This window comes from Manis pentadactyla, chromosome 12 (genome assembly GCF_030020395.1).
Source record: "Manis pentadactyla isolate mManPen7 chromosome 12, mManPen7.hap1, whole genome shotgun sequence".
NCBI classification, from domain to species: Eukaryota; Metazoa; Chordata; class Mammalia; order Pholidota; family Manidae; genus Manis; species Manis pentadactyla.
In genome coordinates this window covers 23,150,911-23,174,477 of record NC_080030.1, presented here as the reverse complement: position 1 = coordinate 23,174,477, position 23,567 = coordinate 23,150,911, and the positions used below count along the sequence as shown (strand labels likewise).

General features: G+C 38.5%; 2 pseudogenes; both read right to left on the bottom strand.

The window, feature by feature from the left end:
* Window positions 1–23,264, bottom strand: part of LOC130679777 (peroxisomal multifunctional enzyme type 2-like) — a 35,783-nt pseudogene extending 12,519 nt beyond the window's left edge.
* Window positions 12,549–12,694, bottom strand: LOC130680138 (U1 spliceosomal RNA; annotated as a pseudogene).
* Window positions 23,265–23,567: the final 303 nt, after the last annotated feature.

Below are 23,567 nucleotides of genomic sequence, written 5' to 3'. Positions count from 1 at the left end.
TTTATATTAGTCTAATACTTTAAAGGTAATAAAGTAGAACTCTGATGTCAGAGGGCATTTTTTAATATATTTCTTTCTTTTCCCTTCCATTCATTTTCATTGATAGGTGACTGCTATTCATAGACTAAATTTATCTAAAATAACAGAGCAAATGCTACTATAACATAACAATCATGCATCCTCTAATTGAGAAAAAGCATAATGAAAATTTCAGTGAGTGGACCAGTAGGCAGGAAAGTGTTACTAAGGAGAGGAAAAAAAAACAACAGTCATTTTTCAGATATATTCTTCTATCACACACTGAATATAAAATTACTAAGAGGAAAACAAAGATTTTTCCTGATTCATGATCTTTCCCGAAAGAACCTTTAAATTTCATATGCTACATGCATATGTGAGCTATACTAGAAAAAATCACGTGACCTTTATTGGTTACCTATTCCTGTGGCATGTCATAGATAGTTCAATAATTCAAAGTAACAAGCATTTTCTAAGTCCTTTCTATTAGCTCAGCACTATGATAACAACAAATACAGAAGTGTATATGAGATACAGCTCTGGCTCCAAACAAACATACTATGCAGTTAAAAAAACCACGTACTTAGGAAATAATAACAGTGAAAAGCAATTAAGATTAGTTGCTTAAGTGCTAGGAGTTCAGCTAAGAGAGAGATCTAGGTAGCTCAATAACTGGGGAGGTTTGGTTGACTACCTGGGCTTGAGATTTTCTTAAGAAGCATTAAGATTAGTAGAGGCAATAAAAGGAGGAAAGGGCTTTTTTGAAAGGGAGAGAGATAGTAGCAAAGAGAAAGTGCTAAAACAAAGCAAAAATCTATTCACTGAGACAGGCTTAAATAAACTTTTGGGGATGAAGGAAAATCAGGTGAGACAAGGAACACCTGGTTAGACAATGGAAGACTTTGAAACCAACTGTCAATTGCAGAGTAGACGCATTCAGCACAAGTGGATAAATACCTTACCATCCAGCTACCACCCATACGCCAAAAAACTAGGGTTATAAAAGAACTAAGAAACTACAGTGGGAACGCATACATATCTTAAATTCAAAGAGTTCTAATACCTACTAGAGAAGAAAAATGTTCTCTAGATGATTCAAGTGTCTAAGTCCCCACAGTTAAAATAGAAGACAATTCCCAAAGAGATGAGAAGGCTCTGTTGCCTCTGGTCCCCCAACCAGGACCGACCCGGCCTGGGCCTCTTTACCTTGACTTCTCTGAGGCTTGCTGGCATTATCAGTCCCAGATCTTCTGCCGTTAGCCTTCACTGCCTCAGGGGTCATTGGCTGATTCTTCTGTCTTACACAGGCTCCGAGGGTCCGCTCCCAGCGTGCTGGTGATAGAAACAAAACTAAGGTACTGAGTACACAGTTTAAGAGGGAGACAGAAAAAAAGTAAAATTCATAAGAGCCCTCTGATTTTTTTTTAACCTCAAGAAAAAGGGAATTCTGGGGGAAAAAAGGTCCTAACATCTAAAGAGTTTTACTATAAGCTTCAAAACGTGTTTTTTTCTAAAATAATTAATCTCATTAGGATGTCAATTTTTAAAAATATATTTGAAGCTGAAGAGAAAAACTCTGACTATGCCAGACACTACTAAACGCTGTACGAAATGCTGACTCAGAAGACGTTAAATTATAAACAACTGTGCCAAAGAATGACTTCATGACCACAGACCAATCGGGTAACAGAGTTCAAGAAAACAGAAGAGAGCTTCGTGGGATAGCAAACTGAGGACAGGAGTGACAACAGGTCAAAGGATCAGACAACCAAATACGTCAGTTCACTCCAAAGAAGTCTCCCTTTTCCCCCCTTTGTTTTTCCTCCTTTCCCACAGGAAGTCAACTAGAATGCACAGCACAGATTCACAAGAATCACTATTGCTGCCTAAGTTTCATGAGGAGAATTTTAACACTGGTTTTCTTTCTAAAAAGGCCAAGGAATAAACTACCACTAGTAACCTTATTTAAACATAATGGTCAGACTTTGGTGGTCATAAAATTGAATATTTGTCTTGAGGAATGACAAAATGCTGCTTCTAGAGCTTTCCTATAAATAAAGTCCCAGATAAAGCTTTTACTGCACAAACTTATCTTCTTTTCTAAATGGCTATAATTAAAACACTTGAAAATATTCAGGAATATTACTTTAATAAGTGGAGAAAAAGTCACTGATGATGAAATGTTGATTCTACAATATATTGTAACAATCCCCTCCAGTAAGGGCAATCCTTTAAATAACTCAGTTAATTTTCATATGAGCAGCCAACTGAAAACCTGATTTCGGGTATTGGAATTTTCACAATTTTTTTTGAATGTCAAAAAGCAATTATCCAATTTGGAGCTCACAAGGTTTGAGAGCTGGGGTAAGAGAGTTGAAGCCAAATGAGTTTACTGTTGGGCTGACAGAGTACTTGTAATTTCTGTCCCAGAAAGTTGTCCAGTGTGATTCCGCTCTGTCTCCTCCTGGATGGCTCAAGCTCCAAGGAAGAAGAGAGTCAAATGAGAGAACTGGAGAGCCTGCCTGCTGCCCCATCTAGGCTCTTGCCATCTTTCCAAAACCAGTCCTCCCTGCCACTTACTTCTCTGCTGAAACAGCAAGGACAAGCATGTGGGATGCCAGAGACGTGGGAGAACAAACAACAGAAAGAGAGATCATTTTGCCTAAAGGAATAGCCACTTCTGAATAAGACAGGACGAGCTCTGAATACAGACTGCTGAAAGAACAAAACTGAACAGATTGTTTAAAATGACACAAGCCTGAAGGACAATTTCCACGCTTTAGAAAACCTGTTGGTATAACACCATTTGCGCTCGAATATGCAGGCACTAGATCCATTGATTAGGCATTGGACAAGGTCTTTACCAAGCTCTCGGATATAAAGGTTTAAAGTTACGAAAATAATATATGGCAAACGAAAAACATTACAAAAACTTACATTTTCCAGTCCATCCTCCTCCAACCTACCAAAAAAAAAAAAAAAAAAAAAAGAGGTGAAAAAAGTTATACCATCTAATGTGAAATCACTAACAAGAGTTTTTAAAATCAGAAAAACAGGCAGCTATCTTACTAAGAGTACTAGACGCTAGATGACATTGCATGAAATACTATAGCTCTACAAAAGTCTACTGGCCCCTCTGATTGCACTGGTTATGCCGTCAGAGTAGAACCACAAAGCAGCACCATGTACAGAAGAACATGACTCTGACAGCAGGAACCGATGTTTGATATTAGTTCTCTGGCTAGTTTGTGTGACCCTGGTCACATTACTTGACTTCCCTAACTTGAAGTTTCCCCTTTTGTAAAATAAGGATAATAATACACTCTTTGTGAAGAGCCATGAAGGTTAAACAACATAATACAGTTGACCCTTGAATAATGCAGGACAGGGGTACCAACTCCCCATGCACTTAAAAATCCACATACAGCTTTTGACTTCCCAAAAACTTAATCACTAATAGCCTACTGTTGACCAGAAGCTTTACTGATAACATAAACAGTCCCATAACACATATTTTGTATATTATATGTGTTATATACTGTATTCTTACAGTAAAGCAAGCTAGAGAACAATTTTCAAATTGGCACAAATCTCCAAAATGTTTACAATATATGTATTGAAAAAGTCTGTGGACCAACACAAGCCTATGTTGTCAAGGGTCAACTGTAGTAAAACTGCCCAGCCCCTTGCAGGCTGAACAACACATCCCTCTAGGAAAACTTGGTGAAAAAAAAAGTAAAAAGAAAAGAAGAATAAAACCAGGATTTGACTTAATGAACTAGATAGTCATTTTACTGAAACACCTTTATATAGAGATAAGGCAAATGACCAAATATATTAACTGCTATGCAGTAAGGTAAATTTTTTTCTAGAGGTCATTTGAAGAAATCCTCGGAAGAAAATGTTTGATGTAAAGAAAATCTGTTTGTCATATCTTCAAACACTGCAACTGCAGTGTACCAGAACTTATCACAAGAATGTCACATGCCCATGAGAGAAGAAAATGTATCAGCAGACAGCACCCACTTTAGTGGCTCTGGGCTCAAGGGTATGGCTTTTGATTACTCTTTGCCTTTATAGCCATATGCCCACACCTTTTGTGATAAGCCCATCAGCCTTGATGCTGTCACAGTAGATAAATCAGCAGTGGTTCTGATATCAGGCAGGAAAGATAATCACTTTTTACCACATTTTGGAGTGAAGCAACAAGCTATAAGCTCCTCTCAGGAGCAAGAAGCAACCACTCCAGCCAAACCAAAGAATCTGTATCTGCCATTCTAGCTAGCTATCAGAACTTCGCAAAGTGGCAATTTACTTTCAAGATATCACACACATACATCCCTTACTATATTTTACCGATCATGCATACCAAATGTTCTTCACTAAAAACGTTCACAATATAGTAAAGGAAAACAGCAACATAACAAAACTTCATCTGCAGTATGATCTAAGTTATCTGGGTATGTTTGGGTGTATGTATAAAATGTGTATATAAAAAAAGACTATTCATGTAAATGTACATCTAATCAAAGACTGGGAGAGAATGCATAAAAATTTAATAATAGTTACCTCTGGATAGTGATTTTTATTTTCTTCTATATACTTTCCTGTATATTTTAAGTTTTCTACAAAAAGCACATTAGCTTTGTTCACATAATTAATAATAGATACAACTGTAAAAGACAAAAAGTTTAATGATAAAATTCTTTAATAACATGAAAGACAGGCGAAATTCTGAACTCCAGATGGCTTGATATTATTAAATTTTCCTCTTCTGTAAATTTAGAGTTGTAAAGTCCTTTCTACCTCTAATTTTCCACAACTCACATTTAATGGCTGTGATTAAGAAAATGGAGACACGTCTCTCTGCTTTGACAAGTGTAGACTTTTTATGTATTTATCAGCTTTTTATTCAAATGAATCAGGTTAATATACATCATTCACTTCAAACTGAGTGAGGTTACTTTGCTACCAAGAAATATTTTTGAGTATCATAGTATTCCTCATAGGACAGGTTCATTATTATCACAGAGAATCAAATAAAGGTGGGGTGATCTAAAATACAACTGTTCATGCTGGAAAAGAAAAAGACCAAAATCAAATGACAAAAAATGTATAAATTGGCATTAGAAGATCGAAAGTGACTTTGACTATGGAGCAAAAAAATAGGATATTGCTGGATGGTGGGATTATGCATGATTTTTATTTTTATGATAAACATTTAAAGCTCTGCAATAAGGCAAAATAGAAAAGTTTATTTTTAAAGTTAAGGTAAATAATAAATTATGTTTACTGATCTATCATACTAGACTAAATTCTTGCTATGCTGATAGTAGCTAAAATTAAGGGGTAACAGCTATGGATGAGGTCTATGTTAAGGGTGTAAAAGTATGATTTCTAGTTACAACAAAACTAAAGCTCAGGGAGATTAACCTGTATAATATTCCATCAAGCCAGAACAAAGAACTAACACAATTTTTTTTTTGCAATTACCAGAACAAACAATTCAAAACCTGGCCTGGCTGACTCATACCCCAAGTTCTAGCTTTCCACTTTACCATTCAGCTTCTCAAACCAAATGACACTTATATGACTAAACACATCAAGCCAGCCAGGTTTTCATTTGGTAAGAAATTAGGAAGGAAGGACTAAGGGAAAAGACAATTTATGAAGTTGCTGTTACTTTCTCGAAAAGGACATTAGTCAGCACTTGTTCCTTTATTATATCAAACATAATATCTAAAAACATGCAAGTGATGTCAAAATTAGATCTTAAAGAGTTTTTACTCGATCCAGTCCTTGTGAAATCAAAATTAGATCTTAAAGAGTTTTTACTCGATCCAGTCCTTTTTCCCACATTTCTAGGTGATAGGATTTCTAGCATTACTGTGAATAGGTACTCTGAAAAACCCTTCTGCTGCCAGAAATTAGATTTTTGAAACATTGCTGAAATGGAGAAAGTATCCCTCAATCAAAAAGAAATAAGGAAGAGGTGAAAAAAAGATGGTGGCATGAGAAGTGAGGCGGAAATCTCCTTCCAAAACCACATATAATATGAAAATACAGCAAATACAACTAATCCTAAAAGAGTGACCAGAAATAAGATTACACCAGCAAGCCTTCATCTGGGAAAAGAGAACATCTCATGGAAAAGGGTGAAGTAACAAACCCGTGACCTGGCCGACCCAAGACCCCGCCCCATGCCAGCTCACCCATAGGAGGAAGAGAAACAGAGGGAGAGGGAGTAGAAGCCCAGGACTGCTAAATACCCAGTCCTGGAGATCTACTCTGGGAGCATAAACCCACATTGCATGGTGCTCTGGAGATTAGAGGGGTTGAAAAGCAAAAGTCAGAGACTGAGACGCCAGTCACTTGTGGAGAACAGGTTCCCACAGCCGGCCGCTCTGGGACAAAACAAAGGCAGGTGCTTTGACAGACTTCCCAACAGTGACGGAGCTGCTGAAGGGACAAGGATTACACAGACCTTGCTGCTCAGGAGAAGGAACAGGTGGACAAAATCATCCCATCACACTCAGCCCAACATGTTGGGAACTTTCAGGAGCTTCAGCGGCTCCATTCCCCTGGATGGCAATGCAGCCCTGAGGCCCTCCACTGTGATAAGCACTCTGCTGCTCCCTCCTCCCAGCTGGCACCTGTGTGCAAACCTGCTGCTCCTAGCACTGCTCCAGGCCACCCAGAGGTCAGCCCCGACTAGAGCAACTACACAGGCTTAACGCAGAGGCTGCTCCCTGTGCGCAGCTCAGTGGCCCTGACAGAGGAGGCAGGCACAGAGACTGGGAAGCAGGAAAGAGCTCTCTCCTTAGGATACACATTGGCACCCCTTGCCTGAAACCACGGCTATCGCTCCAGGTGCTGGGCAGCTACGAAGAGCAGAGCTTTTGGGCATTACATACATGGAGCCGCCTATACAAACCTAATATTTCTCATTATCCAATAGGATTATGAAAAGGCAGAAGAACCTTGTTCACTCTCAAACCCCTCAAACACCAGAAATAGGGATCAGTGAAACTGAACTCAACAAACTTTCTGAAAAATAATTCAAAATAAAAGTCACAAGCATGCTAATGGAGCTACTATATATTGAATATAATAATATTCAAGAGCTTAGGGACAAACTTAAGAGGGAGATAGACACTTTGAAAATTACAACAGCTGAAATGAAACATACAATGGAGGGATTTAAAAGCAGACTAGATGAAGTAGAGGAGACAGTAAATGGAATAGAAATTGGAGAAAAGGAATACAAAGAAGCAGAGGCTCAGAGAGCAAAAAAGATCACTAGGAATGAAAGAATATTAAGAGAACTGGGTGACCAATCCAAAAGGAACAATATTCACATTATAGGGAGATGAGAAGAAGAGAGAGAAAAAGGGATAGAAAGTGTCTTTGAAGATATAAATGCAGAAAACTTCCCCAATCTGGGGAAGGAAATAGGTCTCTCAGGTCATGGAAGGGCACAGATCTCCCAATGCAAGGGACCCAAGGAAGACAACACCTAGAGATATAAGAAGTAAAATGGCAAAGATCAAGGACAAGGACAGAGTATTAAAAGCAGCCAGAAAGACAAAAAAGATCACCTACAAAGAAAAACCCATCAGACTATCGTAAGACTCCTCAGCAGAAACCTTACAGGCCAGAAGGGAGTGGCATGATATATTTAATGCAGTGAAACAGAAGGGCCTCAAACCAAGAATACTCTATCCAGAAAGATTATCATTTATATTTGAAGGAGGGATTAAACAATTTCAAGATAAGCAAAAGTTGAGGGAATTTATCCCCCACAAACCATCTCTACAGAGTATTTTAAAGGGACTGCTCTAGATGGAAGTGTTCCTAAATCTAAATAGCTGTCACTAGAGAAAATAAAACTATGCTAAGGGTAGCAGACCAATTAATTACTAACCAAATTTAAAATTAAATCAGCTACCCACAAAGCCAGTCAAGGGATAGACAAAGAGTAAAGAATATGACACTTGACACATAAAGAGTGGAGTGGAAGAAAAGGAAGGAAGAGAAAAAAAAGAATCTTTAGATTGTATTTATAATGGCATAATAAACGAGTTAAATTAGACTGTTAGATAGTAAAGAAGCTGCACTTGAACCACTGGTAATGAGGAATCCAAAGCCTGCAATGGAAATAAGTATATATCTACTGATAATCACCCTACATGTAAATGGACTGAATGCACCAATGAAAAGACACAGAGTTCCAGACTGGATAAAAAAACAAGACCCATCAATATGCTGCCTACAAAAGACTCACTTCAAATCCAAAGACTAAAACTGAAGGGACAGAAAAATATATTTCATGCAAACAACAGGGAGAAAAAAAGCAGGAGTTTCAGTACTTGTATCAGACAAAATAGACTTCAAAAAAAAGAAAGTCACAAGAGATAAAGAAGGACATTACATAATGATACAGGGGTCAGTCCAATAATAGGACATAACCATTATAAACATATATGCACCAAACACAGGAGCACCCAAATATGTACAAAAATAGTAACAATTAATTAGAGAAAGAGAATGCAATGCATTCATTTTAGGAGACTTCAACACACCACTCACTCCAAAGGACATATCAACCAGACAGAAAATAAGGACACAGAGGCACTGAACAACACATTAAAACAGATGGACCTAAGAGACATCTACAGAACACTCCACCCAAAAGCAATAGGATACACATTCTTCTCAGGGGCACATAGAACATTTTCGAAATACATCACACACAAGGCCACAAAAAGAGCCACAGTAAATTTAAAAACATTGAAATCCTACCAACCAACTTCTCAGGTCACAAAGGTATAAAACTAGAAATAAACTGTGTGAAGAAAACAAAAAGACCCATAAACACATGGAGGCTTCACAACATGCTCCTAAATAATCAATGGATCAATGACCAAATTAAAACAGAGATCAAGCACTATATGGAGACAAATGAAAACAACAGGTGAATGCCCCAACTTCTGTGGTATGCACTGAAGGCAGTTCTAAGAGGAAAGCATACAGCAATTCAGGCCTATGTCAAAAAAGAACAATCCCAAATAAACCATGTAAACTCACAATTAATGAAACTGGAAAAAGAACAACAAATGAGGCCCAAAGTCAGTACAAGGAGGGACATAATAAAGATTAGAGAAGAAATAAATAAAACTGACAAGAATATAACAATAGAAAGAATTAATGAAACCAAGAGCTGGTACTTTAAGGAAATAAAAGAGATAAACCTCTAGCCAGACTTCTCAAGACAAGAAGAGAGTCTACACACATAAACAGAATCAGAAATGAGAAAGGAAAAATCACTACAGACACCACAGCAATACAAAGAATTATTAGAGAATACTCTTAGAAGAAAACAAGGCAAAAATCTCTTGAATATAAACATGAGCAGCTTTTTCATGAACATATCTCCCTGGCTAAGGGAAACAAAAAAGTGAACAAGTGAGACTATATCAAATTAAAAAGCTTCTGTACAGCAAAGGACACCATAAGTAGAACAGAGGCATTCTACAGTATGGGAGAATATATTCATAAATAACATATGTGATAAGGGGTTGACATCCAAAATATATAAAGAGCTCACATGCCTCAACAACCAAAGAGCAAATAACCCAATTAAAAAATGGGCAGAAGCTCTGTACAGATACTTCTCCAAAGAGGAAATTCAGATGGCCAATAGGCACATGAAAATATGCTCCACATTGATAATCATCAGAGAAATGCACATTAAAACTACAATGAGATATCACCTCACACCAGTTAGGATGGCCAACATCCAAAAGACAAACAACAAATGCTGGTGAGGATGTGGAGAAAGGGGAACCCTCCTACACTGCTGGTGGGAATGTAGATTAGTTTAACCACTGTGGAAAGCAGCATGGAGGTTCCTCAAAAAACTAAAAATAGAAATATCATTTGACCCAGGAATTCCACTCCTAGGAATTTACCCTAAGAATGCAGGAGCCCAGATTCAAAAAGACATATGCACCCCTATATTTATTGCAGCACTATTTAAAATAGCCAAGAAATGGAAGCCACCCAGGTGTCCATCAGTAGATAAATGGATAAGGAAGATGTGGTACATTTACACAATGGAATGAATACTACTCAGCCATAAGAAAACAAATCCTATCATTTGCAACAACATGGATGGAGCTAGAGGGTATTATGCTCAGTGAAATAAGCCAGATAGAGAAAGACAAGTACCAAATGATTTTACTCATCTGTGGAGTATAACAACAAAGCAAAAACTGAAGGAACAAAATAGCAGCAGACTCACAGAAACCAAGAATGGATTAACAGTTACAAAAGGGAAAGGAACTGGGGTGAGTGGGTGGGAAGGGAGGGATAAGGGGATTAAGGGGCATTATGATTAGTAAGGATATTGTAGGGGGCGGGGCACGGGGAAGGCAGTGTAATAGCACAGAGAAGACAAGTAGTGACTCTATAGCACTTACTACGCTGATGGATAGTGTCTGTAATGGGGTATGGTTGGGACTTTGACAATGGGGGAAATCTGGTAACCACAATGTTGCTCATGTGATTGTATATCAATGATACCTTAATAAAAAATAATAATAATTTAGCATTATCTTAAGTTTAGCATTTGAATATTCTATGACTCAACAATTTTACTTTTAAGTAAACTACCCCCAGAAAAATTCCTGTTTGTGTGAACCAGAACACATGTATGAGAAGACAACACTGTTCAAAAAAACAAACTTAAAACAATTCCAGATACCCATTAATAAGAATTATAAAAATTCACAAAATGGACTACTATATAGCAGTAAAAGTGAATGAACTACAGCTATACATAAAAAAAGTTGATTTCAGAAATGTAATACTGCATGGAAAAAACAAAGAGCAATTCCCAAGGAATACAGTATATTGCAATTCCATGAGGATCAAAAAACAAGCAAACAAAATGACAAAGTATTCAGCCATGTATTAATCCCTTTTTTTAAAAGTAAGATAATGAAAACTAAACATTTTCTTTAAGTGATTACTTCTGAAGGAAGCAGGTATTTTGGCATGAAATGGTAACAAAGATGCAAGCTCTTGGTAATGCCCCAGCTTTGGGGTGCATAGTAGCTACTCTTCAAGATGGCCCTAATGAACCCCATCTCTTATTCACCCTTTTCAGAGTCCCCTCACACAATGTACCAGGGTTGGTAGTTTGTGTGACCAGAGGGATAGGTCAGAAGTGATGGCATGTCACTTCTGAAACCAGTTTATAAAAGATTGCAACTTTTGCCTTGGTGACTATTGGGAAAAGCCAGCTAGCTGCCTTAACAGAAACAATCCTATGGAGAAGCCCACTTTGTGAGAAACTGAGGCTTCCAAACAACAACTCAGAAGCAATGGAGGCCTCTTGCCAACTGCTGTGGACATGTATGAGCTTGAAAGCTGAGCCTCCAACCCAGCCAAGCCGTCCAATGACTGGAGTCTCAGCAAACATCTTCATTGAAACCTCATTAGAGACACAGAAGCAGAACTTTCCAGCTAAGCCACTCTGGATTTCTGACCCTAGAAACTCTGTAAGGTAATGTTTGTTGTTTTCATCCACTAAGTTTGCAGTTATTTATTACAGAGAAGTAAATAATTAATTTCTTAGTATTAATTACTATAGATTGGTATTCATTCTAGGATTATGTTTTATTTCATGTAAGAAATATGTAAGTTACATACACTACTTTCCATTTATTTCAAATACATTTCAAAGGGGGAAATGAAATTGCAAATATCTCTACACATTGCTCATAGCATTTGGTTCTTTAAACAAATAATTCATTTGATAGCCTGTAAATGGATATTTCAGAGGAAGAGAAGAAAAACTGTGGGGCAAAGTGAGTTTTCAGCTTTTTTTTAACTATAGAAGAGTAATAAAAAAATTTAAAGTTAACAGAAATTTAGAAACTGAAGGGTCTACAACAACTCTCTTACTTTACAGAAAACAGGTCTAGAAAGATTAAGTCATTTGTCTAAAGTAGATCTTATTTTCCAAACATTTTTTACTAGAGTATGGTGGGCATAAAATATATTAAATACATTAAACATTTACTTAACATCTCTAGAGGTACAGACCTGTCCAAATACATGGAAGCTACATTATCAAAGGAAAACAAATTTAAAACCCAAAGTGTTCAATATTTTTTTGAAAACGACTGTTTCCCAGAAGGAGTCTACAGCTGATGACAAAAGCCTGATTAAGGCAGAAGTCTAACAACAGAATGACAAACACAAAGTTCTAAGTGGTGGTTATCTTTTGGCAGGAAGCAGAGGGGTGGAACAGAGGACAGAAAGGAGATGCAAGTTTGTGGTAACATTCCAATTCTTAAGTTGAATAGTGAGCTCATGACTATTAATTATGTTTTTTTGCTGCACTTTTCACCAGTCATCTATACTGCTTTGCATATATATGTAGTATTATATGGAAAAGAAAAAAAGTGAATTGTATCTGTCCTTCATATGATCTGGTCCTTTTTTCTCTTTCATTCTTTTCCCAGGGGAAAGTGTGAACATAGTCACCCAGTACCACAAATGATGCAGTCGAGTTTCCCACGTTTGGGGAAATCTCAGGGGTCAGCACATCTGGAGAGCAATGGATCAGCCTCGCCCTGGGAAAACCACCTCCTTGCCAAGTAAGTACATATAACCTGTTTTTTTTTTTTCTAGGAAGTTGTCCATTTCTCCTAGGTTTCCCAGCTTGTTAGCATATAGGTTTTCATAGTAGTCTCTAATAATTCTTTGTATTTCTGCGGGATCTGTTGTGATTTTTCCTTTCTCATTTCTGATACTGTTGATTTGTGTTGACTCTCTTTTCCTCTTAATAAGTCTGGCTAGAGGCTTATCTATTTTATTTTCTTGAAGAACCAGCTCTTGGTTTCATTGATTTTTGCTATTGTTTTATTCTTCTCAATTTTATTTATTTCTTCTCTGATCTTTATTATGTCCCTCCTTCTGCTGACCTTAGGCCTTATTTGTTCTTCTTTTTCCAATTTCGATAGTTGTGACATTAGACCGTTCATTTGGGCTTGTTCGTCCTTTTAAAAATATGCTTGGATTGCTATATACTTTCCTCTTAAGACTGCTTTTGCTGCGTCCCACAGAAGTTGGGGCTTAGTGTTGTTGTTGTCATTTGTTTCCATATATTGCTGGATCTCCATTTTGATTTGGTCATTGATCCATTGATTATTTAGGAGCGTGTTGTTTAGCCTCCATGTGTTTGTGAGCCTTTTTGCTTTCTTTGAACAGTTTATTTCTAGTTTAATGCCTTTGTGGTCTGAAAAGTTGGTTGGTAGGATTTCAATCTTTTGGAATTTACTGAGGTTCTTTTTGTGTCCTAGTATGTGGTCTATTCTGGAGAATGTTCCATGTGCACTTGAGAAGAACGTGTATCCTGTTGCTTTTGGATGTAGAGTTCTGTAGATGTCTATTAGGTCCATCTGTTCTAGTGTGTTGTTCAGTGCCTCTGTTTCCTTACTTACTTTCTGTCTGGTGGATCTGTCCTTTGGAGTGAGTGGTGTGTTGAAGTCTCCTAGAATGAATGCATTGCATTCTATTTCCTCCTTTAGTTCTGTTAATATTTGTTTCAGGTATGTTGGTGCTCCTGTATTGGGTGCATATATATTTATAATGGTTATATCCTCTTGATGGACTGAGCCCTTTATCATTATGTAATGTCCTTCTTTGTCTTTTGTTACTTTCTTTATTTTGAAGTCTGTTTTGTCTGATACCAGAATTGCAACACCTGCTTTCTTCTCTCTGTTGTTTGCTTGAAATATCTTTTTCCATCCCTTGACTTTAAGTCTGTGCGCGTCTTTGGGTTTGAGGTGAGTCTCTTGTAAGCAGCATATGGATGGATCTTGCTTTTTTATCCATTCTATTACTCTGTGTCTTTTGATTGGTGCATTCAGTCCATTTACATTTAGGGTGATTATTGAAAGGTATGAATTTATTGCCATTGCAGGCTTTAAGTTTGTGGTTACCAAAGGTTTAGGGTTAGCTTCTTTACTGTCTTACTGTCTAACTTAACTCGCTTGTTGAGCTATTATAAACACAATCTGATGATTCTTTATTTCTCTCCCTTCTTATTCCTCCTCCTCCCTTCTTCATATGTTGGGTGTTTTGTTGTGTGCTCTTTTTAGGAGTGCTCCCATCTAGAGCAGTCCCTGTAGGATGCCCTGTAGAGGTGGTTTGTGAGAGGCAAATTCCCTCAACTTTTGCTTGTCTGGGAATTGTTTAATCCCTCCTTCATATTTAAATGATATTCGTGCTGGATACAGTAGTCTTGGTTCGAGGCCCTTCTGTTTCATTGCATTAAGTGTATCATGCCATTCTCTTCTGGCCTGTAGGGTTTCTGTTGAGAAGTCTGATGATAGCCTGATGGGTTTTCCTTTGTAGGTAACCTTTTTTCTCTCTGGCTGCTTGTAATACTTTGTCCTTGTCTTTGATCTTTGCCATTTTAATTATTATGTGTCTTGGTGTTGCCCTCCTTGGATCCCTTGTCATGGGAGTTCTGTGTACCTCTGTGGTCTGAGAGGCCATTTCTTCCCCTAGTTTGGGGAAATTTTCAGCAATTATTTCTTCAAAGACATTTTCTATCCCCTTTTCTCTCTCTACTTCTTCTGGAATACCTATGATTCTTATATTATTCCTTTTAGATTGATCACTCAGCTCTCTTAAAATTCTTTCATTCCTGGAGATCCTTTTATCTCTCTCTGCATCAGCTTCTCTGCGTTCCTGTTCTCTGTTTTCTAGTCCATTAATGGTCTCTTGCATCTCGTCCATTCTGTTTTGAAGTCCTTCCAGAGCTTGTTTTATTTCTGAATTCTCCTTCCTTAGTTCTTGCATATTTCTCTGCAAGTCCATCAGCATGGTTATGACTTTTGTTTTGAATTCTTTTTCAGGTAGACTGGCTAAATCTATCTCCCCAGATTCCTTCTCAGGGGAAGATGTAGCAGATGCTGAAGCTGTCTGGGTTAGTCTTGTCTGGATCATATTTTTTTGCCTTTTCATGTTGACAGGTGCTATTGACTGTCAGCTGGGTGGGCCAAAATTTTCACTTGCTACTGGCCTTTCTTTACTGGGACAACTGCGACCCCTAGTGGCTTGTGTTGGGTAATTGCGTGTAGAGTGGGTCTTTGTGTCTTGCCTGGCCGGAAGGGAGAAATTTCCCTTTCTGTGGGCGGAATTTGTCTCAGGCTGCTTCTCTGCTTTCGCAGCGCCCGGTGGGGTAATGGATGGGGGGGCTGCTTGACTGTTTGCCTCCGTGAGGGGTCTCAGAGCTGTTGCCCAGGGGGTTAGTGCACCCGGTTTTCCCTGTAATTTCCAGCTGCTGTACTGTGACCTGGGTTGTTTCCGTCAAGCTGTTAAGTCCCTGTCCCTTTAAGACTTTCAAAAAGCCCCCGCTTTTCTTTTTCACAGGGGCATCAGCTTCAGCACCCGCTCAGAGGTCTTACTCCCTGTTCCCCCAGTATCCAGGGCCCCCTGGGCATGTACTGTGTCTGCGCTCTGGCCCGGATGGCTGGGGCTGGGTGTTCGGCAGTCCTGGGCTCCGTCTCCCTCCCGCTCTGCCTATTGTTCTCCCGCCGGGAGCTGGGGGGAGGGGCGCTCGGGTCCCGCCGGGCCGGGGCTTGTATCTTACCCCTTTCACCAGTCGCTGGGTTCTCGCTGGTGTAGGTGCAGTCTGGCCACTGTCCTGCGTCTTCTGGTCTCTCTTTTAGGGCTAGTTGTGTTTGTTGTATTTTCAAAAGCATATATGTTTTTGGGAGGAGATTCCCACTGTCCTACTCACGCTGCCATGTTGGCTCCGCCCAAACTCATAACCTGTTTTTTTAACAAGAATTCCTTTGATATGAATATGAGAGTATAAAGTTTTTAAAGTAAAGACTTTTAAAAATGGCCCTGCTGACAAAGGAAAGGGGGGAAAAAAGATCTCAGGTACAAATATCTCTTCTACACTAAAGAAGCTGGTTAGGTACAGGTCTTAGCAGAGGCTATCAAGTGTATACTTTGTATTAGAAATTTCAAGTTCTAAAATGAATGTTAGCTGAAATGTGGAAAGTAAATGGTACTGTGAATAAGTATTTGTGTTCCATGAAGTAGCTAACTTTAAAATAATGTCACTCATCAATAGTTTTGTACCATTTCACAGAAGCTACTTTTAAAGTACTATGAAAATTTTCTTTTTAGAAGTATGTTAAAAACCAAGAGTATAAAAAACCACACAGTTTTCCACTAGTCAAATATTCGGTTTATTATATAACTAAGCATAGGTTCTCAGTTAAACTTTAAAAATTTTTTAATTTTACATTTTCAAAGAACAAAGCTGGGAAACCCCTATTACCTGACTTCAAGGCTTACTATAAAACTATAGTAATCAAAACAGTATAGTAAAGGGGCAGCCCCATAGATCAATGGAAAACAAAGAATCCAGAAATACACCGACACATATGTGTTCAACTGATTTTCCACAGAAGTGCAAAGGCAACCCACATGAAAGAAAAAGGGATAGTCTATGCAACAAATGACCTAGTTTCTTCAACAAGAAGCTTTTTTTTTAAGGAGAATTAACTATTACGTGTTAAATGAAACTTCAAGAGATACAGTAACAAAATGCCTGCAGATTTTGTGTGTATTCTGAATGAATAAACCAACTTTAAAAAGGTATCTTTTTTGGACAACTGGGAAATTTTAATATGAATTTGGTATTTGGTTAAGCTAATGAATTATTTTGTGAAATGTGATAATGGCATTGTGGTTACAATGTCCATATCTGTTAAAGATACATTTTGAAGTATTTTTTAGGTGAAATACCTAAGACTTGCTTTGAAATATTACAAAAAACACAGAAGAAAATCATACTGAAATATTCCCAGAGAGTTCTGTTCTCCTTAACAAAGGCCTATCCCACCACAGCCTCATCTGACCTAACAGAAGGGCATTAGACAGCTGGAGCCCCTTTAGGCTCCTGTCTCAAATAAGGAAAAGAAAAAACAGGCCAAGAAACTCTTCTGAAGGACATAACCCAGTAACTCTAATCCACTAATAAAACTGAAGATTTAATCATAAGATTAGAGATCATGTCCCCTCTCCAATAACTTTCAGCCACATCAACAGGACTCCAGTATAGTAACAGTGGGTGACAACTGAAAGAACTCCAAGACACACAGTCTGTTTAACAGAGTTTCTAGGGAAACCTGAAGACAACAGAAAACACAAAAACCAGGACACAAGGAAAATGAAGCCTCTGACACTGAAAGCTACAGCAAACAATAAACAGCCTAACTTCTAACCAGAAAAGAGCAGAACTTCACACTACAGGCCCATTTGCTTTACTTTCTAATACCCTAATACTCATATTCAGCTTTCAACAAAAATTTCAAGGTATGCTAAAAGGCAAGAAAAGCACATTCTGAAGAAACAAAGCAAGCATCTGAACCAGACTCAAATTAGCTGAGATTCTAGACTTAACAGACTGGGAATTTAAAATAATTGTGATTAATATGGTAAGGACTGTAATGACGTGGATAACATGCAACGATAGATGGCTACTGTAAGAAGAGATGGACACTAAGAAGAAAATCAAAAGGAAATGCTTAAGGACAAGAACAATGTGACAAAAATTAAAAAAGAACCAATGAGCTTGAATGTAAGTTGCTAGAAATGACCTAAACTGAAATGCAAAGAGAAGAAAGAAAAGGAGTGAATAATCCGTGCCTATTCATAACTGTGAGATAATTACATATGACATAACATGCACATAAATGGGGATTCCAGAAATGAGAGAAAGAAATAGATGAAACATCTGAAGTAGTGCTGGCTTAGAATTTTCCAAAACTAATGACAGAGATCAAACCACAGATTCAGGAAGCTCAGAAGATATCGAGCTGTTTGTTGCCAAAAATCTGTACCTAAACATATTATATACAAACTGCAGAAAAAAGCAAGGAGAAAATCCTGGAAGAAGGCAGAGGGAAAAATACCTTACCTAGAGGAAGAAGTAAAGAATCATGTCATACTTCCCTCCAGAAGCTATGTAAGCAAGAAGAGAATGGGATGGAATATTTAAAGTGTTGAATGAGAAAACTACCAACCCAGAATTCTGTATCCAGTGAAATTATCCTTCAAAAGTGGAAGATATCAAGATAATAAAAATACAATCTACAGACTGGAAGAAAATACTCATAAAATATGTATCGGATACAGAACTTGTTTCCAAAATATGTGAAGAACTCTAAAAACTCAACAATAAGAAAACATATAACCCAATTTAAACATAAATAAAAGATCCAAACAGACACATCATGGAAGATGACAAATAAATGGCAAATAAGCACAGGAAAAAATTGCACACCATATGTCATTAGGGAACTGCAAATTAAAACAATGAGATACCACTGTGTACCTATTAGAAGGACCAAATGAGAAAGACTGCAAACAATAAATGCTGACAAAGATGTGGAGCAACAAGAACTCTTATTTACTGCCAGTGGGAATGCAAAATGACACAGCCATTTTGGAAAATAGTATGGAAATTTCTTATAAAGCCAAACAGTCTTAACATAAGATCTAGCAATTATGCTTCTTAACATCTACCCAAACAAGTTGAAAATATATCCAAAGAAAAACCTGTGCATGAATATGTTTATAGAGGCTTTATCCGTAATTGCCAAAAAACTGGAAGCAACCAAAGTGCTCCTCACTAGGTAAATGATAAACAGTGGTCCCTCCAGACCATGAGGTATTATTCAGTGATAAAAAGAAATGAGCTTCAATTCTCCCAGATATTTAGGAAGAAGAGGGTAGGGATGAAGAGGTGAAGCTCAGGGGATTTTTAAGGCCCTGAGCTATTCTGTATGATCTGTAACAGTGGATACATAACATTACACATCTGTGAAAACTCATACAACTATATATAGTATACACAGACAGTGAATATTAATGTAAACTATGAACTTTAGTTAATAATAATGGATCAAAATCGTTCCCAATTGCAACAAATGTAGTGCACTAATGCAAGATGTTAAGAATAAGGGAAACTGTGGGGGTAGGGGAGGGGAGACTTTATGGGAATTCTCTTTTACTGGCTGCTCAATTTTTCTACTAACCAAAAACTGTTCAAAAAATACAGTCTATTGATTTTTAAAAATTATTATTATTATGAAACAGTAGTAATACTATGACCTCATTCTGTAAAAAACAAGTATGTATTTATGTCTACCTATACAGAGAAAAGGAATGAAAATTTATCTTAGCATGGTAGAATTAGGGGCATTTTTTTTTCCTTTGTGACTTTCTAAATTTTCTAAAATGAACAAATTATACATAACACTTTTTAAACTGTAAGGAAAATGATTTTTTACCTATTTAGAAAATCAAACACTTTTACAAAACTCCCTCTACAGAGATTTGTGGGTAAGAGCACTGAAAAATCTAAGTAACTTACCTCCTGGCAAAATATTCGGAGTCAAACGTGATCCAGCAATAGGGGCAACAGTGTTACAATGGATGTTGCTTTTCTTGCCTTCAACTGCAAGAGCTTCTGCAAGGCCCAGAAGGCCCAGTTTTGCAGCACTATAATCTGCCTGGCCAAAGTTGCCATATATTCCTGAAGCTGATGAAGCCATAATGATCCTAAAAGGAAAACGACTCTCTCAATATCACCTGCTCTAGGTTTTGATACTGTTGCAACTCTTAGGACTCTTTTTTCAATACACCACACCTGTCAGAAGCAATCTATACTGTCTCTAGGTCCTTGTAGTTATGATTTTATATGTCTAAGTAATATTAATAATATAAATAATCTCCCAAAATTCAACTACAAGATTTAACTGTTTTATAAAGAATCCCTGATTAGAACCTAATGAATTCGAGTGAAGGATGTATATTCATTATCTGTTGAAAAAAACCCAATATTTATAAACATAAAATAAAATGGCAATAAATATATAAGTTAACATTATCATAAGAAACATTAAGTAAATAAGTTTTGATTCTTTGTACTCATCTCTTTGCCCCTCTCTCTTTCTGGATTAAATATCAAATGCCTCACATCAAAAAGATGCCATCTACTAATTCACTCTACTTAGCAGATGAAGTAAAATGAATCACATAATTTACTTTCAGAAACTGGTAGGATTAGGATAACTAGAAATTTCCAATAAGAACAGGTATCATAAACAATTTACTTCTAGCAGATATACATGAACCCTAAGGCAGTAGGAGTGACCGTGACCAATAGAGTGCACGGAGCCACCTGACAGCTTCTGCCACGTTCTGAGTCACTCTCGGAGATGCAACTCTGAGAGTCCTACAGCTCCTGAACAGTTGATAAAGACCAACTCACATCTGACCAGTACGAGCCAGCAGGAAGCAGACACTCATCTGTCCCCAGGTGGTCAGTGGACATACAAAATGGAACTTTGGTTAGAGAATATACTGCTAAAACAGCAGAGAAAATCAGAAAAATCATTAATAATGAAAAGCAGGAGGTAAAAAGAAATATAAAGCTGTCCAGTTAAAGCTAACCTGTGATTAAATGACACCAATTTATAGGGTATATACCAAAACTACATTTTTAAAGCCTGTGCATGTATCTCAAGGTTTTTTCCTCAGTGTCAAAGCAATTATCTATCTCTGTGCAGAAGAACCTACACACAACATCACGATTCCCCCTTGATAGCCACACACAACTCTACCTTCCAAAGTTCTGTTTCTTCATGTGATCCCAAGCTGCCCGGGTCACTTGGAACGAGCCCCGCAAATGAACTCTATGGATGACATCTCAAACAAGAAATTCCTTTATTACATACATTGTCAAAAATTAGAAAGTCACAACTCAGAATCAATAAAGCAATGATTTACATTCGTAACAATGTTCATCTTATACCTAGCATTCAAAATCAACTATTGTCACACCACTCTCTGAGTAACCATTTTTGCTTCTGTTCCAATTTTGTAACCACATCCATTTTCCATATAATTTATGATAAATTTATTGTAGTCCCTGTTCACATCGAAATACAGTACCATCTTTAATTTATGCTTCATTTATATAAAAATCCACTAATACAAATAACTAAGAATTTTACATATATATTGGGGATCAGCACAAACATTAAAGCATAATCATAAACCAGAGTTCATCATCAAGAAATATTTACAAAATGCTCAGTATATCACTACATCCCTAATTTTACCAGGGTTTGCAAATAAGTTAGACTAAGCGGGGAAGGGTAACAAGTAAAAGGAGGGAGCTGGGAAGAAGAAAGACAGAAGACAATCTGCCTCTAGAGATGCCAACCCAATGAACAGGCAACCCAGGGAATGACACAGACAGGCAAACGACTCTAGCTGTAACTTTATTCTTTGCATTATTAAGTTTTTAACCATTTTTACTTATTTTTATTTCAATCTGGGGCCTCAACAAATGTTATGGTGTATATTAGAAGAATAAAAGTGAAAAAGAGTGAGAAAGAAAGGAAAAAGTGAAAAAGAAAGAAAAAGAAAGAGGGGGAAAGAGGGAGGAAGGGAGGGAGGAAAAATGAAAGAAGAACAGAAGGAAAGGGTAGTGGAGAGTGGTGAGCTCAGGACGACACCACAGGAGGAAACACACAGCCCTGCTAGAGCTCAAATGGAAGTGCCAACATAGCCCCCTTTGCCAACAAATCTTATCTTTCTCAGCTTCTCTTTTACCCCAGTTGTTACAAAGAGGAAACTAAAAGCCCTACTTTGCTTAATTCTAAATCACAAAGATATTCTGCTTTGTCCAAAAGAACTCCTGGAAATGTTACCCAGAGGCACACTCTGTAAACAATGATAAAACTCACCTCAGTTACCCTGCCTGCCCATGCTCTCAGCTACCACGGCTTTAGTTCTAGATGGCTAATGAAGGTAATGCAAATTAGAGCAAACAGGAAAAAAAAAAATTCGTGACTCTGCTTTTTTCATTACCTAAACTCAATCTTTGCAACAGGGCATTCCTAAAGGAAATTTTTCCTACTTAGAACCTTCAAAATTACCTGATTTTGCACTTGCAATAAAAATCACACAGCCAGATAAGATGCTAAAGGCTGTTAGAAAGAGTTAATACTGCTACAAATGCTAACCACCTCTCAAAGGAAAAAAGAGGAAACAAATCGAAAGGCACAAAATCCTCTTGGATAACTTTTACCAACTGATCTATACTATTTTTAATTTATCAAATATTAAACAAATATAGGCTACTTCCAAACTGTTCATCATTTTCAGTTGAAAGCTTGTTCATCACCTAAATCAGCAGAAGCAAAAGTAGGTAAAAGAAGTTTTTCCTTAAATGCATAAACTCATCAAATATTTAAGGCTAAATGGATAAGCATTCAAAACTTACCCCAGTCTTCCTCACTTATTCTACCAAAGGAATGGTCCCTCAGAATTCTAAAAAGCTGATATTATATAGGTTAGCTGGGGAAGAGGTACACACTTAAAACCTTTGCATGCACATTACTTCACCAAAAATAAAAGAATACAAAAAAAGATGGCAGAATAGGAAGGCAAGACAGAAACCTCCTCCCAAAACATATAAAAGAGGGAAAAACACGGCAAATGCAACTAGACCTGAAAACGACCTGAACACTGCAGAACAGACCCCCTGCACTTGAGGAGGAAGAGAGGAACCACGCGGGGGTGGGGGGCGGCAAAGCCGAGAGGGAGCAGGACTCAAGCCCTGCCTCCAGCCCAGCCTCCAGGCAGGAGAGGACCGGAGAGGGGAAGGGGAAGGCTCCCGGGAGTGCTGCATATCTGGCCCTGGGGATCTGCTCTGGGAGCACAAGCCCACGTCACACTGGGTTCCGGTGGTTCCTGGGGCTGGACACCAGGGGCAGGCGGGACACTCTGGGAGGCTGAGACTCCAGCCAGTGTGGAGGGCAGGCATGCTCTGCTGGTCCTGAGACCCAAAGTGGGAGTGCCAGCAGTGGGAGGGGTACTAGAGAGGTGAGGGTTGGACAGAACTCTGTCCTCAGGAGAACGAGCAGGTGGAGGGTACCTCCCCAGCCCTTCCTCAGCCCCACAGATCGGGAACCCTCGGGGCCTCCAGATGCTCCATCTGCCTTGCTTGCAATGCAGCCCTGAGGCCCCTCTCTGGGCACTGGGGCAATCCGCCCACGTGGCCCAGCATCAGCATCAGCCTTTGCTGCCCGGCAGGTGGAGGGAGACTCTCCCAGCTTGCCTGCCTCCATTTCAGCGCAGCCAGAGAGGTGCCTGGAGGCAACAGCCCCAGGAGCTCCTTCCTCCCTGAGGGTGTCTAAACCCCATGCTGTGCATCCAGCTGAGGCGCATCACTCCAGCCACCCCATTAACCCTGCAGCCCTGTCATTGCTGCAGGCCAGGCAGAGGGTGGGGCACCCACAGCGAGCTCAGCAGAGACTCCTGAGCTGATCACAAAGGCAGCAGTTCAAGCAAACTGCCCACCCAGACTAAGACCACTACAGAAGCCAGACAGAAGGGTGCCCTGCCCACAGCATGCCAGCAACTGGGGCCCC